Source organism: Morchella importuna (genome assembly GCF_003444635.1).
Source record: "Morchella importuna strain M04M26 chromosome Unknown Morimp01GS065, whole genome shotgun sequence".
Lineage (NCBI taxonomy): Eukaryota > Fungi > Ascomycota > Pezizomycetes > Pezizales > Morchellaceae > Morchella > Morchella importuna.
In genome coordinates this window covers 65,639-79,109 of record NW_025763461.1, presented here as the reverse complement: position 1 = coordinate 79,109, position 13,471 = coordinate 65,639, and positions in this window count along the sequence as shown.

The window sequence follows — 13,471 nt, the reverse complement described above, 5'->3', positions numbered from 1 at the left end:
GGTCAACGGAAAACCTCCACTGCTGAGAAGCAATGGAGGCGAGATAACAACCTTTGCATGTACTGCGCCAACCCCGGTCACGTCTTTGCTAACTGCCCCTCCGCCAACCGCCCCCGTGGCAACCAACCGGCTATGAGGGGTGCCCTCCTCGCACCTGCCCGCACCACCGATGACCCCCGCCCCCGCCGATCGCTAGCTCCGCCTCCTCCGAGTCGGGTTTTCACTAGTCCCGGGCTTGATCAGTGGCCCCTGCCCGGGACCACCTAATGTTTTTCCTTTGTCTGCGTTCTCTATCTCTGACTTCTCGGTATCGTCTGTGGAGGATAAATTGGATGGTGATCATTTTGTTGCTTCTTGTAAAATTGTAAACAATAAAACTCCCATTCAAACCTACGCATTGATTGATACTGGTTGCTCTGGGTTCGCATTCATTGACGAAACATTCGCGCGCCATAACAACTTCCCTCTACTCCCACTCAATCACCTCGCACCCTCGAAGTCATAGACGGCCGACCCATATCTTCTGGTCAAATCACCCACCTATGCTACTTGCCCATGTCCATCGATACCCACCATGAAACCGTCCCTTTCTTCGTCACCAAACTCGGCTCTTACCCCCTTGTACTAGGAATCCCCTGGCTCCAGCTGCATGACGCCACTCTGCGGTTTAAGGAAAAAACCATACAGTTTGAGTCAGAATATTGCACGCGCAAGTGCAATGCCTCCAAGAAAGCCGCGCCCGTCAAAGCAATCGCCCCACCACCCCGCTTCCACCTCGTTAGCTCCGCCGCCCTCTGCCGCTTCGCCCGAAGGGATAAACTTCGGATTTTTAGCGTAACCATGGAAGAAATCGACCAAGCTATCGACAAAACCCCGAAGGACGACTGGAGAATCAAGATACCAACGCAATACCAAAGGTTCTACTGCATGTTTGACGAAGACCTCGCTAACGAAATGCCACCACGCCGGCCATACGACCACAAAATACCGCTCAAGGAAGGGAAAGAACCACCGTTTGGTCCACTATACGGCATGTCCCGTGACGAATTGATCGTTCTCAAGAAGTACATACAGGATAACTTGGAAAAAGGCTTCATACGAGCCAGCTCCTCCCCCGCCGGTGCTCCTGTCCTATTCGTTAAGAAAGCTGACGGAACTCTGCGTCTTTTCGTTGACTATCGCGGCCTAAACGAGCTAACCATCAAGAACCGGTACCCCCTACCACTCATCCGGGAAACACTCGACCGACTGTCCAAAGCAAAATGGTACACCAAGCTCGACCTCCGCCAGGGATACAACCAGATTCGAATGGCCGAAGGCGAGGAATGGAAGACAGCTTTCCGCACCCGATATGGTCACTTCGAATACACGGTAATGCCCTTCGGCCTCACCAACGCACCGGCCACATTTCAACACTTCATCAATGACTGCGTCCGCGAATACCTCGATCTATTCTGCACGGCCTATCTCGACGACATCCTGATCTACAGCGACACCCTCGAGGAACACCAAGCCCACGTCGAAAAAGTCCTTGAGGCCCTGAAGTCAAACGGGATATTGCTGAAACCGGAGAAATGCGAGTTCCACACACAGAGCACCACCTACCTTGGCCTCATCATCGAACCCAACGGCATCCGGATGGACCCCAAGAAAGTAGATACAGTTCAGAACTGGACAGTCCCTAAGACGGTCAAAGACGTACAAGCATTCCTCGGATTCGCTAACTTCTACCGCCGGTTCATATACGGATTCTCCAAGCTTGCTGCACCGCTAAGTGGACTGACGAAGAAGGACAGAACATGGGCATGGACAAGCGAAGCTCAAGCCGCATTCAACACCCTCAAAGAAGCTTTCACTACCGCCCCCGTTCTTGCTCACTTTGACCCCGAGAAGGAAATCATTGTGGAAACTGACGCTTCAGACTACGTCTCCGCCGGCATACTCTCACAATACGACGACAATAATACCCTCCGACCTGTGGCTTACTTCTCCAAGAAGCACTCCCCTGCCGAGTGTAACTATGAGATTTACGATAAGGAGTTACTGGCAATCATACGATCTTTCGAAGAATGGCGCCCAGAACTCGAAGGAGCCGCACACCCAATCGCCGTCATATCAGACCACAAGAACCTCGAGTACTTCATGAGTACTAAACAACTCAATCGGAGACAGGCACGCTGGGCAGAATATCTCTCAAGATTCAACTTCGTCATCAAGTACAGGCCGGGGAAGCAAGGCGGGAAACCGGACGCATTGACAAGGAGATCAGGAGATCTCCCTGGAGAGGGGGATGAAAGATATTTACATCAGAGCCAGACCGTGCTGAAGAGGGAGAATTTGGAAACTAAGCTAAGTTTGTTAGCGGGTTCTTTATCAAATGAACCCGCTGAAAAGAACGCCTCACTGGACAAACTATTTGACGAAGGATACAAAGCTGACCCATTCCCACAAAAGATACTAGACATGCGAAGCAAAGGCAAACAACAGTCGAAGGAAATATCACTAGCCGAATGCAGCGAGAACGAAGGACGACTACTTTACCGCGGTAACCTCTACGTGCCTGAATACGACCCCCTGAAACTCCAAATCCTCAAGCTTTACCACGACGCTCCCTCTGCTGGACACCCCGGACGCGAAAAGACATTCGAACTCATCAGTAGGGACTACTACTAGCCTCGCATGCGAAAATATATTGGCCGCTACGTCCGGAACTGTCATACCTGTCGACGAAGCAAACCAAGCACCCACGGAAAACTCGGCGTACTCCGCCCCCTACCAATACCCGAACAACCCTGGCAGGAAGTATCAATGGATTTCGTCACTGGCCTACCGGAGAGCGAAGGATACGATGCAATCATGGTAATCGTGGACCGACTGACGAAGATGCGACATCTTCTACCTTGCAATACAACTGTTAACGCAGAAGATGTCGCCCAGCTATATCTACGGAACATCTGGAAACTCCATGGTCTCCCCACCCATGTCACCTCCGACCGCGGCACACAGTTCACTGCCAAGTTCTGGAAGGAACTATGCAAACACCTTGGGATCGATGCAAGGATGTCCACCGCCTTCCATCCAGAAACAGACGGCCAAACCGAAAGGCTCAATGCTGTGATGGAGCAATACCTACGAGGTTACGTGTCCTATCAACAGTATGACTGGGTCAAATGGCTCCCCATGGCCGAATTCTCTGCCAATAACCAGGTCTCCGCCTCCACAAAAGCTACACCTTTCTTCGCAAACTTCGGCTTCCACCCGCGGTTCACGGTGACAATCAACCCATCCGATAAGACACCGCCTAGCCTCGATGCCAGGGACTTCGCCGGGAAGATGTCGGAACTACATGAATACCTACGCACCAATATCCGAACGGCACAGGACCAGCAAGAGCAAGCCACCAACGCGAAGCGAACCCCCGCACCCCAATATAATATCGGCGATATGGTCTTTGTTTCAGCAAAAAATATCCGCACCACCCGCAACTCGAGGAAGCTCGACTGGAAGAAGCTCGGACCATTCCCTATCAAGGCAGTTATCTCCCCATACGCCTACCGAGTCGACCTCCCCCGGAGTATGAAGATGCACCCTGTCTTCCATGTGTCGCTCTTGGACCTCGCCGCACAGGACCCAGTACCGGGCCAGGTACAACCACCCCCGCCACCCGTTATCGTCGAACAGGAGGAGGAATATGAGGTTGAGGAGATTCTGGACTCGCGGGAAACAAGGAATAACGGCCTGAAATACTTCGTCAAGTGGACAGGGTACACCGACCCCACCTGGGAGCCCGCTCCCTACCATAACGACACCGCCGCAATCGATGTCTTCCATGCACAATACCCTGGGAAACCAGGACCACTCGAGGCGAAGGTCAAGACTCAGGCTCGCAGGAGCTCGCGCTTGAAGGGGGGGCTACTTTCACGGATCGGTTGGTGGAGTCGTCGGGTTAGACGGAGTGGGATTAGTCAGGAGGTTTCTACCGTGTTCTTTGGGTTTCTGTTCGGTTGCGCAGTGTGAGTCATTGGGATTAGTCATCGCAGGATAATTCTTGGGTATAATAAGAGGGCTCTCCCTCGCTTCGTTCCTGTTTCTCCTTCTCTTCTTCTTTCCTTACGCAACGTCTTCTGTACTCCTCGCAACACCAAAACTTTCGAACAAACAAAAACTTTTGGCCTGCCTTTCCGATAAAACTTTTACTCGAACACGATCCTGTATGTCAATAGACCGCGTAATCTATTGGTATCTCATCGCACATCTGTTCGTACGCGAAGTCATTCACGCTCTAGTCCCTGAGTTGTGATTCTCTCACCCCTCAACCCTCGCTTAAGCCTCGCGACCGCAGCGAAAATAACAACCTGGCCTCACCAAACCCACCCAACCCTCCAAACACCGCGGGCAGGAAGAGAACTCTATCAGAAGTCTTCCCAAACCCAACCCGATCCGGATCATCAGTAATGTCCCAGCAAGCCTCGTTGAGCTCCTGGTTCGCAGGGGCCCCCCCTCCAGGAACCCCGGCACCCCCCCGCTTCCCCGACACCCAATCCACCCAATCGACCCAACAAACACAATCCACCACAGTGGAACAGACCCAACTCGGTAATGAACCTTTTTCCATCTTTGCCGAACATACTCAGTACAACGAACCATACGCCCCAAAATATGACTACATCCACCCCAGCATCGTTCCCGAAGAATCCCACGCCAGAATGGACTTGAACTACATCTCTTGGGTAGTTAGAAACGCCCTCACCGTAGCACTCGAACCCCTCAACCAAACGACCGAACAAATCAACAGGGACCTAAAAGCTACCATCGAAGTCCTATCCACCCAAAACGATTCCCTCAAGCACACCGTCGACGTCCTGGCCAAACAAATGTTTGAAATGACAAAGAACCAGGACAAAACATCGGAAAAACTCCACCGCCTCCAACAACAGCTTACCAACCTCTCTGTCAACAGGCCCAGCAATCAAGCAATCACCGAAGGTAGAACTGGTGCAATTGCCGCCGTCGCGGCTGCCACCATCACCGCTCACACCACACCCGCCAACCACCCCAACCACCCTAACCAACCCAACCATGCCCAACAGCAAAAAGGGAAAGCTAAGGAAACACTGGCTCCACCGGCACCGAAATCCTACGCGTCCGCTGCGGCAGGAAATACAAACCCCGAATTCACGACTGTCACAAACAAGAGGAAAACCAAACCCAAAGCAGACCCCCTGTTTAAACCGGAAATCACCAAACTCAACCGGGAAATCGTGATCGAAACCAACAAGGAAATCACAGTCACCCCATCGGACATCAGAACCAAGATAAATGCAAAAATCCAGGACCCTGATTGCCAGCTAATCGCCGCCCGGAAAACAACCAAGAACAACATAATCTAGAATCAAAGTTCGCAACCCCAGCAACTAAGGTCCTGGAATACAAAAAGGAAATCGAAACCGCCCTGAACGAACTAAAGATACCCTTCGTCGACATCCGAATTAACTCCAGATGGTCGAAATTCATCATTCACGGCATCCCCACATCCATAGGCGAAGCCTTCGACGCAGGACAATGCCTAGCATCGGAAATCAGAAGCAACTACGGCAACACTTTCGAACTGGCCCAAATCCCGAGATGGCTATCAAAACCAGAAGCCCGAATCGGAAAGTCACACTCCTCCATGATCATCGCCCTCCCCGGACAATTCACCAAAGAAAACCTCGGCCTCCGATACCTTACCCTCTTCGACAGGAACTGTAAAATCGACAGTTACCTCCCAGCAAACCCAGAGACCCAGTGTGCCAAATGCCTCGAATACGGCCATAGACAGGAACGATGCTCCAACAGCGGAAGGTGCGGACACTGTGCCGAGGAACACCAAACCAAAGACCACCCATGCACAGAATGCGCTGGAGGCCTCAGATGCTCACACACACCTATCCGATGCTATCACTGTAAAGCCCCCCACAAAGCAACAGACGCCAACTGCCCAGAACGAACCAAAGTCCGAATCACAAACAGACTCGGACCAGACACAAACCCAAGCCCGCTACCAATTCCCGTAGTTATCCCGGCCCAAGAAGCCCCACAAGAAGACGCAGCCATGGACAACACCCAATGAGTCACATCAAAAGAACCACGGCTATCGCACAGCAACTGAACTGTGCGAAAAACGAGCTAACAACAAAGTCAGTAGTGGAGGAAGCAGAACAGGACCACAACATACTATTTCTTTTGTTACAAGAACCATGGAACAATAAGGACGGCCACCCACCGGAATCCCCTCTTTTCTATCTATTCACAGCCAGCAACAAGGGCACCAAAGCCGCCACGTACATCAGAAAACATGCCAATCTAAAACCAAAACACCATTACACGCACAACAACTTCATCGTCTCCGTCACGGTGGAAATCCAGAACCAAAAAACACAAATACTCAACATATACTCACCAGGACGAAGCGGACCTTTCGCAGAAATCTCCCATCAAATCATCACCATCCAAAACTGCCTCGTCATGGGAGACTTCAACAGCCACCACCAACTCTGGTATGGACACAGATCCCACGACTACACCAACACGATTAGAGCAGACAAATCGGGATCCAGGAAACTGAAGAAATGGATAGACCGACAAAAGTTATCCCTACTCAACGAACCAGGCGAATTTACACATTTCCCCAGGAACAACAATAGACCGACCATCATCGATCTGACACTCGTAAAAGGACCAGTACTGGACCATGATGTCCGCTGGAACATCGACCGATATGGAGCAGGTTCTGACCATGGAAAAACGATCCTGCAACTACGAATAGAGAAACCCCCCCATATCCCCAGGAGACTATGGCACCGAACAAATTGGGAGAAACTGGAAGAAAATATCTCAGGCCTCCACTTCCCCCCCGAAGCATGGGAAAGCCAGAACCACACAAAGCAATCGGTTGACTTCATTCTCGACCATATAGACAACCTGATAGACCAGATAACCCCATGGAGCCAAGGACACCTTAAATCCAAAAAATGGTGGACCCCAGAGCTGAAGGAAATTAAATCAACCCTCAACACACTAGAAAGGAAAGCCAGAAACACCCAAAAGGACGAAGATAGGGAATCTCTCAGGAAGACCAGCAGGAAATGGACGGCAGCAATCCGCAAAGCCAAGACAGAACAAAGGGAAAAAGAACTCATGGAAGCCAAGGGAAGCGCCATTTGGAATCTAGTCAACACGGGGAAAAGAAGGGACTCTACAATCCCAACTATACAAGGTGAAGAAACGTTTGCGGGGAAGTGCCAAGCTCTAAGAGCCCAACTCTTCCCCACAAATTGGACGTCCCCCGACAACCCCCCACTCCAAATTAGACCCCCCTCTTTTGACCTTAGTGACGATTTCCAGGAAGTAACAACAGAAGAAATTACATCCGCAATCAGATCATGCCCGACACACTCGGCCACCGGACCTGATAACATCCCATACCCGTTTATACAGGCAACAATCAAGGCAAATACCCAACTCTTCCAAGATATGTTCTCGGCCATGCTCCGACATGGAGTCCAGCCGGATCGATGGAAAGCGGCAAAATGCATACCGATCCCCAAACCAGGAAAATCCGACTATTCGTCAGCCAAAGCCTACCGACCCATCTCCTTATTACAATGCTTCAGCAAAGTACTGGAAAAGATAGTGGCAACAAGACTATGCACCGCCGGATCCATCCTGGAAACCCTTAGCAAAGACCAGTTTGGAGGAAGACCAACAATCTCAGCGATCGATGCCCTATTACGGACCCTTACACCCATACAACAAAACCTCCTAATCAAACGAACCACAGGAACCACCCCAGACAGACCAGCCCTCCTTACAAATGATATACAGGGAGCTTTCAACTGCGTCAACCACCTCCTACTCGCAGAAATCATGACCCAACAAAAATTCCCAACATACCTAACCAACTGGTGCAAGGAATTCAACACCAACCGAACACTCCAATTCCAATTTAACCACGAACTGGAACCACCACAACCATATGCCTCGGGACTACCCCAAGGCTCCCCCCTCTCCCCAGTATTATTTATGATATACGCCGGAGTGATAACAGACCCCACCAACTCCCCCAAAGAAACCAACACCACTTATATCGACGACGATGCACTTGTACAACTCGCAAAGTCCCCCCTCTTCATCACCAAAAGACTCAACGAAAGAATGGCAGAAAGGGTCAAGAAAGCAGCACCCCTCAACATCAAATACGAACCTCAGAAATCCGACCTGGTATTCTTCAAACCCAAATCGTCGAACACTCCAACTCCCAGAAACTCGGTAACAATCGCAAAAGAAGAAATCCAACCTAAAGACAGACTCAAATATGTCGGAGTCTGGCTGGACTCAAATCTCTCCTTCCGACCCCACATCGAAGAAACCATCACCAAAGGCCTTAAAGCCCTAAGCAGAATCCGAAACATCGCACACCTCCCCGGGACAACAGTAAAATCCATCCACCACCTCATCGTCCAAGGCTTCCTCCCCACCATCCTATGGGGATCAGAGGCATGGTGGACGGGAGCCGACCACATCATCCGATCACTATCCCCACTCTATAACGAAGCTGCCAGGATAGTAACAGGCCTACCCCGCTGGACAAAAACCGAAAGACTGCTGAAAGAGGCAGCACTCCCCCCACTTGAACACCTCCTCAACTACAAATCACGAAAATACGGGACACGTATCCTTTGTCACCCTGCCGACCACCCACTCAACGAAGGACTTATACAGCTCCTCCCCACCAGAACTAAAAACATAAAAGGCACAGGCCTACACCGGATAGCATCACTCATGCTACCCTTCCAAGAACCAGGCAACCGCAGAGAGCGATGGATCCAAAACGATACTCTCACCAAACGAATGCTGGAAGAATGGAACTCCATCCCATGCACCAACTACCACGAACCAGGGACCCTAAAAATCCAATCAAAGCGAGCAAAACTCCTCCGATCCAAAGCAAAACTCATACACCGCATACGATGTCAAGCCACCAGGATAGACAGACACGCAGCATTCACAGAACCCGAACCCTGCCAATGTGGCTCGGAACAATCTTCCAAGCACACTATGATCGACTGCCCACGATGGTTACAACTACGAAGGCCACTTATGGACAAAATCCCAGGACCGCCCACTTGGGAAAACTGGCTATTCACCAACCTCAACGTAGATATGGTTCTACAATTCGCAGCAAAAACCAACCTACTCGACTGGTACGAAATGGACGAGGAAGACCCGGAGGAATGATATTTCTTTCTTTCTATCTTTTCTTTTCCTTTTCTGTTCCGCCTTATGATTCTTCACGTTGTCTTTTCTTCTCTTCGGTTTGCTGTTCTTTTCCTTTGTCTTTTCTTATGTCTATAGGCGGAGGCGTCGGCGTGCGATAAGTCCTGTACTTCAAAGCAATATAAAACTATCTATCTATCTATCTTCTGTATTACCTATACTATAACACTCGTCCTTACCTGGCCTATCGTACCAGGAAGGACCACTCCTATATCTACGCTGGTTCTCAATATATACGCTGTTACTTCTCCTCTTCACGGGGACCTTCGCACCTCGCTTGACCTCACTTGACTAACTCGACAGCTACTACTGTTGCACATCGTACCCTGCGGAATATCTACCATCACCCCCCCTTGAGACGATACCTATGATTGAAAACCCTGCCTCCAAGAAGATTGATACCACGAAGGTCCCACAAATACAGGAACCATTCTTGTCCTATAAGATCGCCGAGGTAGGTACCACTCGCAACCATAAATGATCCAAAACCCAAACTATGCCACTAGTTCCCCAGCATAAACACAAAGCGGGTAGTTCCGCCTGAGGCTTACATCGACCACGAGGGACAATTTTAGTCCACAATACATTCGGGACACCATCTCCCTTGGACTGGCATCACTCATACTAAAGGAACTCTTGCTGTCACTACCAATCAGTACTCTTACTGCTGCTCCCTAGAGAATAAAAATTGGATCACAATGATCCTAGCAGGAAAACCTGGAGGGTCCGACGCTGCCAAAAATATCCAAACAAGAACGCCGCACACCGCGCTCATCTCATGCCAAAAAAAGGTTCTGAGATTGTACTTCTCCTGTTCCGCACCCAGTGAGTAATCACCATTTGCGAAGACACCTAAGCCATGGCCATCGCACCCGTGAGACCAGTGCAGCGTACATAATTGCGCTCAAAAACTGAAGCCTGTTGAAGCCAAGGTTTGAGGGACCACTAGCCAATACGCTACAGATTGACCCCCTCCTGGAGAGAAACCATCTCAGTTCTCTTTATCCACAGGAACACCACTCAGAGGACACCACGGCGGCCAAAGCTTGAGGAAACAGCAGGGACCGAAAAACAATTTTCCATCGAGCTTCGCTGTACTTCTACCAATGGTCCCGACCTCAAACTTGGAGAACAAACCACGTCGATCCCATGTGATTTTCCCACCCCAATGCCTTTCCATCATACCTTTGACTCCAAGGGAGGTGCCTAGCCAGCGAAAGAGCGAGAACCAATCCGCACCCAAGTTCATACTCCAACACTCCGAGGACCAACCACCACTGCCCCGAAAGTCAATCTTTGTCCCGACCCGGTACAAACTTCAAACGATATGCAACCTCAGTGAGGTAACCTTACGAATCAGCAGAGCATACATCTGGTTCCAAAACAGTGGTTTCTTCACAAGGCAAGCTGGCAGGTCCCTCTACGAGCTTACTGAAACACACTCAACTACAGACCGCTACCAGTCGTTCTCTCTTAGCCTGATAGAAGGTCCTCACCATTCACTCGGACTCTTCCACCCCTCTCCTCTTGGTGAGCGCGTTATGATATATCACTCGGTAGAATGCAATCAACAAGAACATACTTTTTTTAATTTTTATTTGATTCATTAGAAGGCATACACCAACTGGTACTAATTGAGGAGACGTACCAAACAGTTGCTTCGCGGAGTATGTTTTTTTATAGTCGGTCTTACCTGCGAGAGTACTTCGGAATACATTCGCATGCATCAGAGGTCCCACCGCAGTCAAACCCCGATGACTACCAATCTAGTTCAAATCAGAGTTGCTTCGTAGAGAATGGACCACTAGATTCTCAAAACCCCTGAGCGGAGGGGGAAGGCCTCGACACCTGCACTCCGAAACGAGGAACCACTTTGCTCGAAGCATGATCCTCATCCGAGAGCGAGGCACCACCCCTGTGAGGAAAACCAAAGGTACCAGCCATCATCTTGCAAACAATCCGTACCGTCCTAGCTTCACCAGTCTCAGGAGGCCCAGCACACAGAAGTAGTGGCCTCCACTGGGCGAAACTCGAGGAACGACTATACTGGAGAACGATCCCACACGCGAGCCTAGGTTAGCAACCTCTGGCTTTAAACATAATTCTCTCATAACCAAAGTTTGAGGCATCACTATGCTTTCAAATCCCTGAGATCCTATGACCAAAGGACCACCTTGGACCCATCCCACCGACATGTCATGTCACTAAGGACCCCTAAGCTCCAGCACACTCAGAAACTCGGAATTAAAACAGGCTTCATTTCCCACAGCACTTGATTTCAACAGTCGTGCACCCAAGACAAAACTCCAAGGAGAAGGGTTATCACTCGGATAACAGAGGTCCATCACCTGATTCTTATCTAAGGTATACAACACCATGAGTACCGAAAACGACCCACTGGCACCAAATCCATTGTTGCAGGCATCTAACCTCATCAACATACCCATCAGACCTATATATAAACAGAGGTCCCTTAACAACCAAAGCTAGAGGTATTACCAGGTTGCCCATCCCATGCGCATAACCGGAGTGGTCCAAACCCCACCTCACAAAAAACAAGAACGAGAACACCTTGGATATCTAAATAGCGGAGCCTACAGAAGCATAAATTTACACGCCTCCTGGTTGTTCCCTTCATGCTTATAAAAGGTCCCGAAGATGAACATAGACTCTTGTACTATTGCAACTTCTTCTCTCCCCTAGTGCATCATAATGTATCACTCCACAGGCATACAACAAGAGCGAGCTCAGTTTTTTCCTCCCGGTTTTATTCATTAAGGATACGAGTAATATCACAATTGAGCCTAGAAGAGAAATTAACCCTTTTTCTTTTCCTACTGTGTTTCTATGCTTCCTGAATATTTGCAACACAACAAATCCCTCGCACCACAATACATCCAATACTATTTATTCCGTTAGTACAGTGAGAATGAGGCGAGCTCCGTTGGGCTTCGCAGAAGAGGTTTTAAACACCCACGAATCCTTAAATATCAGCCTCGTCAATATTCAGCATATATCCTTCGAATCTCCCTATATCATAACTTCCCCCTAAATAATAGAAACCCACCTACGAGTAGCAGTTTAAACATCGGCTGAGTATAAGACAACTCCTCGATTAAATATGTATTTGATATAGTATCAGCAATGTACTTTCTAGCGCGGTTATCTGAAGCTTAACAACACGTATTACTAAACTGGTTAGTCTTCCCCAAGGAGCCACCGTACCCAGACTTTGTGACTATACGTGTCTCGTAATTCAACGTCACGTCTCAAAAGCAGTCTTCTCCCTCTTTTTATACGAAATCCACCCAAACAACACACTCGAATTACACAGCAAACACCAACGCTACAGAAAGCGATGTCGGCAGACGAACTACGGATGATTGCAAAGTATAAGGCTCGCATCTCAGCATACGAAATCCGAATCGGCCACCTCACCCTAAAGCTAGCAGAGCATGATCGACAGATTCTCATGTTGCAGGATAAGTATTCGTCGCCGAGTATAACGCCGCAATCCTACCAGACACCCACTCGCAGGAGGTGTGGAACTCCACAGGGCCATGAAAATCGGAAAATAGATATCTCAGGGAAACTTCTAGCATGATTGACTTTGTCGAATGGCTCAAAGCGGAACCTGCTCGCAATTTGTCATTCCTACAAAGAGCATTCACGCTGCTCGTGAACGCACTGGTCAGTTTCAAATTCATTTTCACAGTCCTTTGGACTAACGTTCACCTCCTAGGTTCTATCGAAGCTGTTGGTGGAGCTACAAATCCAGGAGCTACAAATAATACTCATCAGCTTACTGGTCAGTATCCTAATTTCTCCCTTCAATTCAGTAAGCTAACAGCAGCCAGTAGGCGACATCAAACACCAAAATGAAGCCCGCCAGATGGAAGCGATGAAAGAGAATGATTCCAAAGCAAAAGAGCAAATGAATCAGTAATGGCTGGGAATTAGGATGATGACGAGAGCTCATTACAACTGAATACGATTCCATGGTACTCGAGATACCATAAGATGGACCACTTTTGTAAGAAGACCATTAAATCTTCACCCGCTATCCTGGTATACGAACTCTCACTCTGACTGTGCTTTATACCAAACAGCGTATACTCTTCTTTTCAGTCGGGGTTTTCAACGAATATTAAAC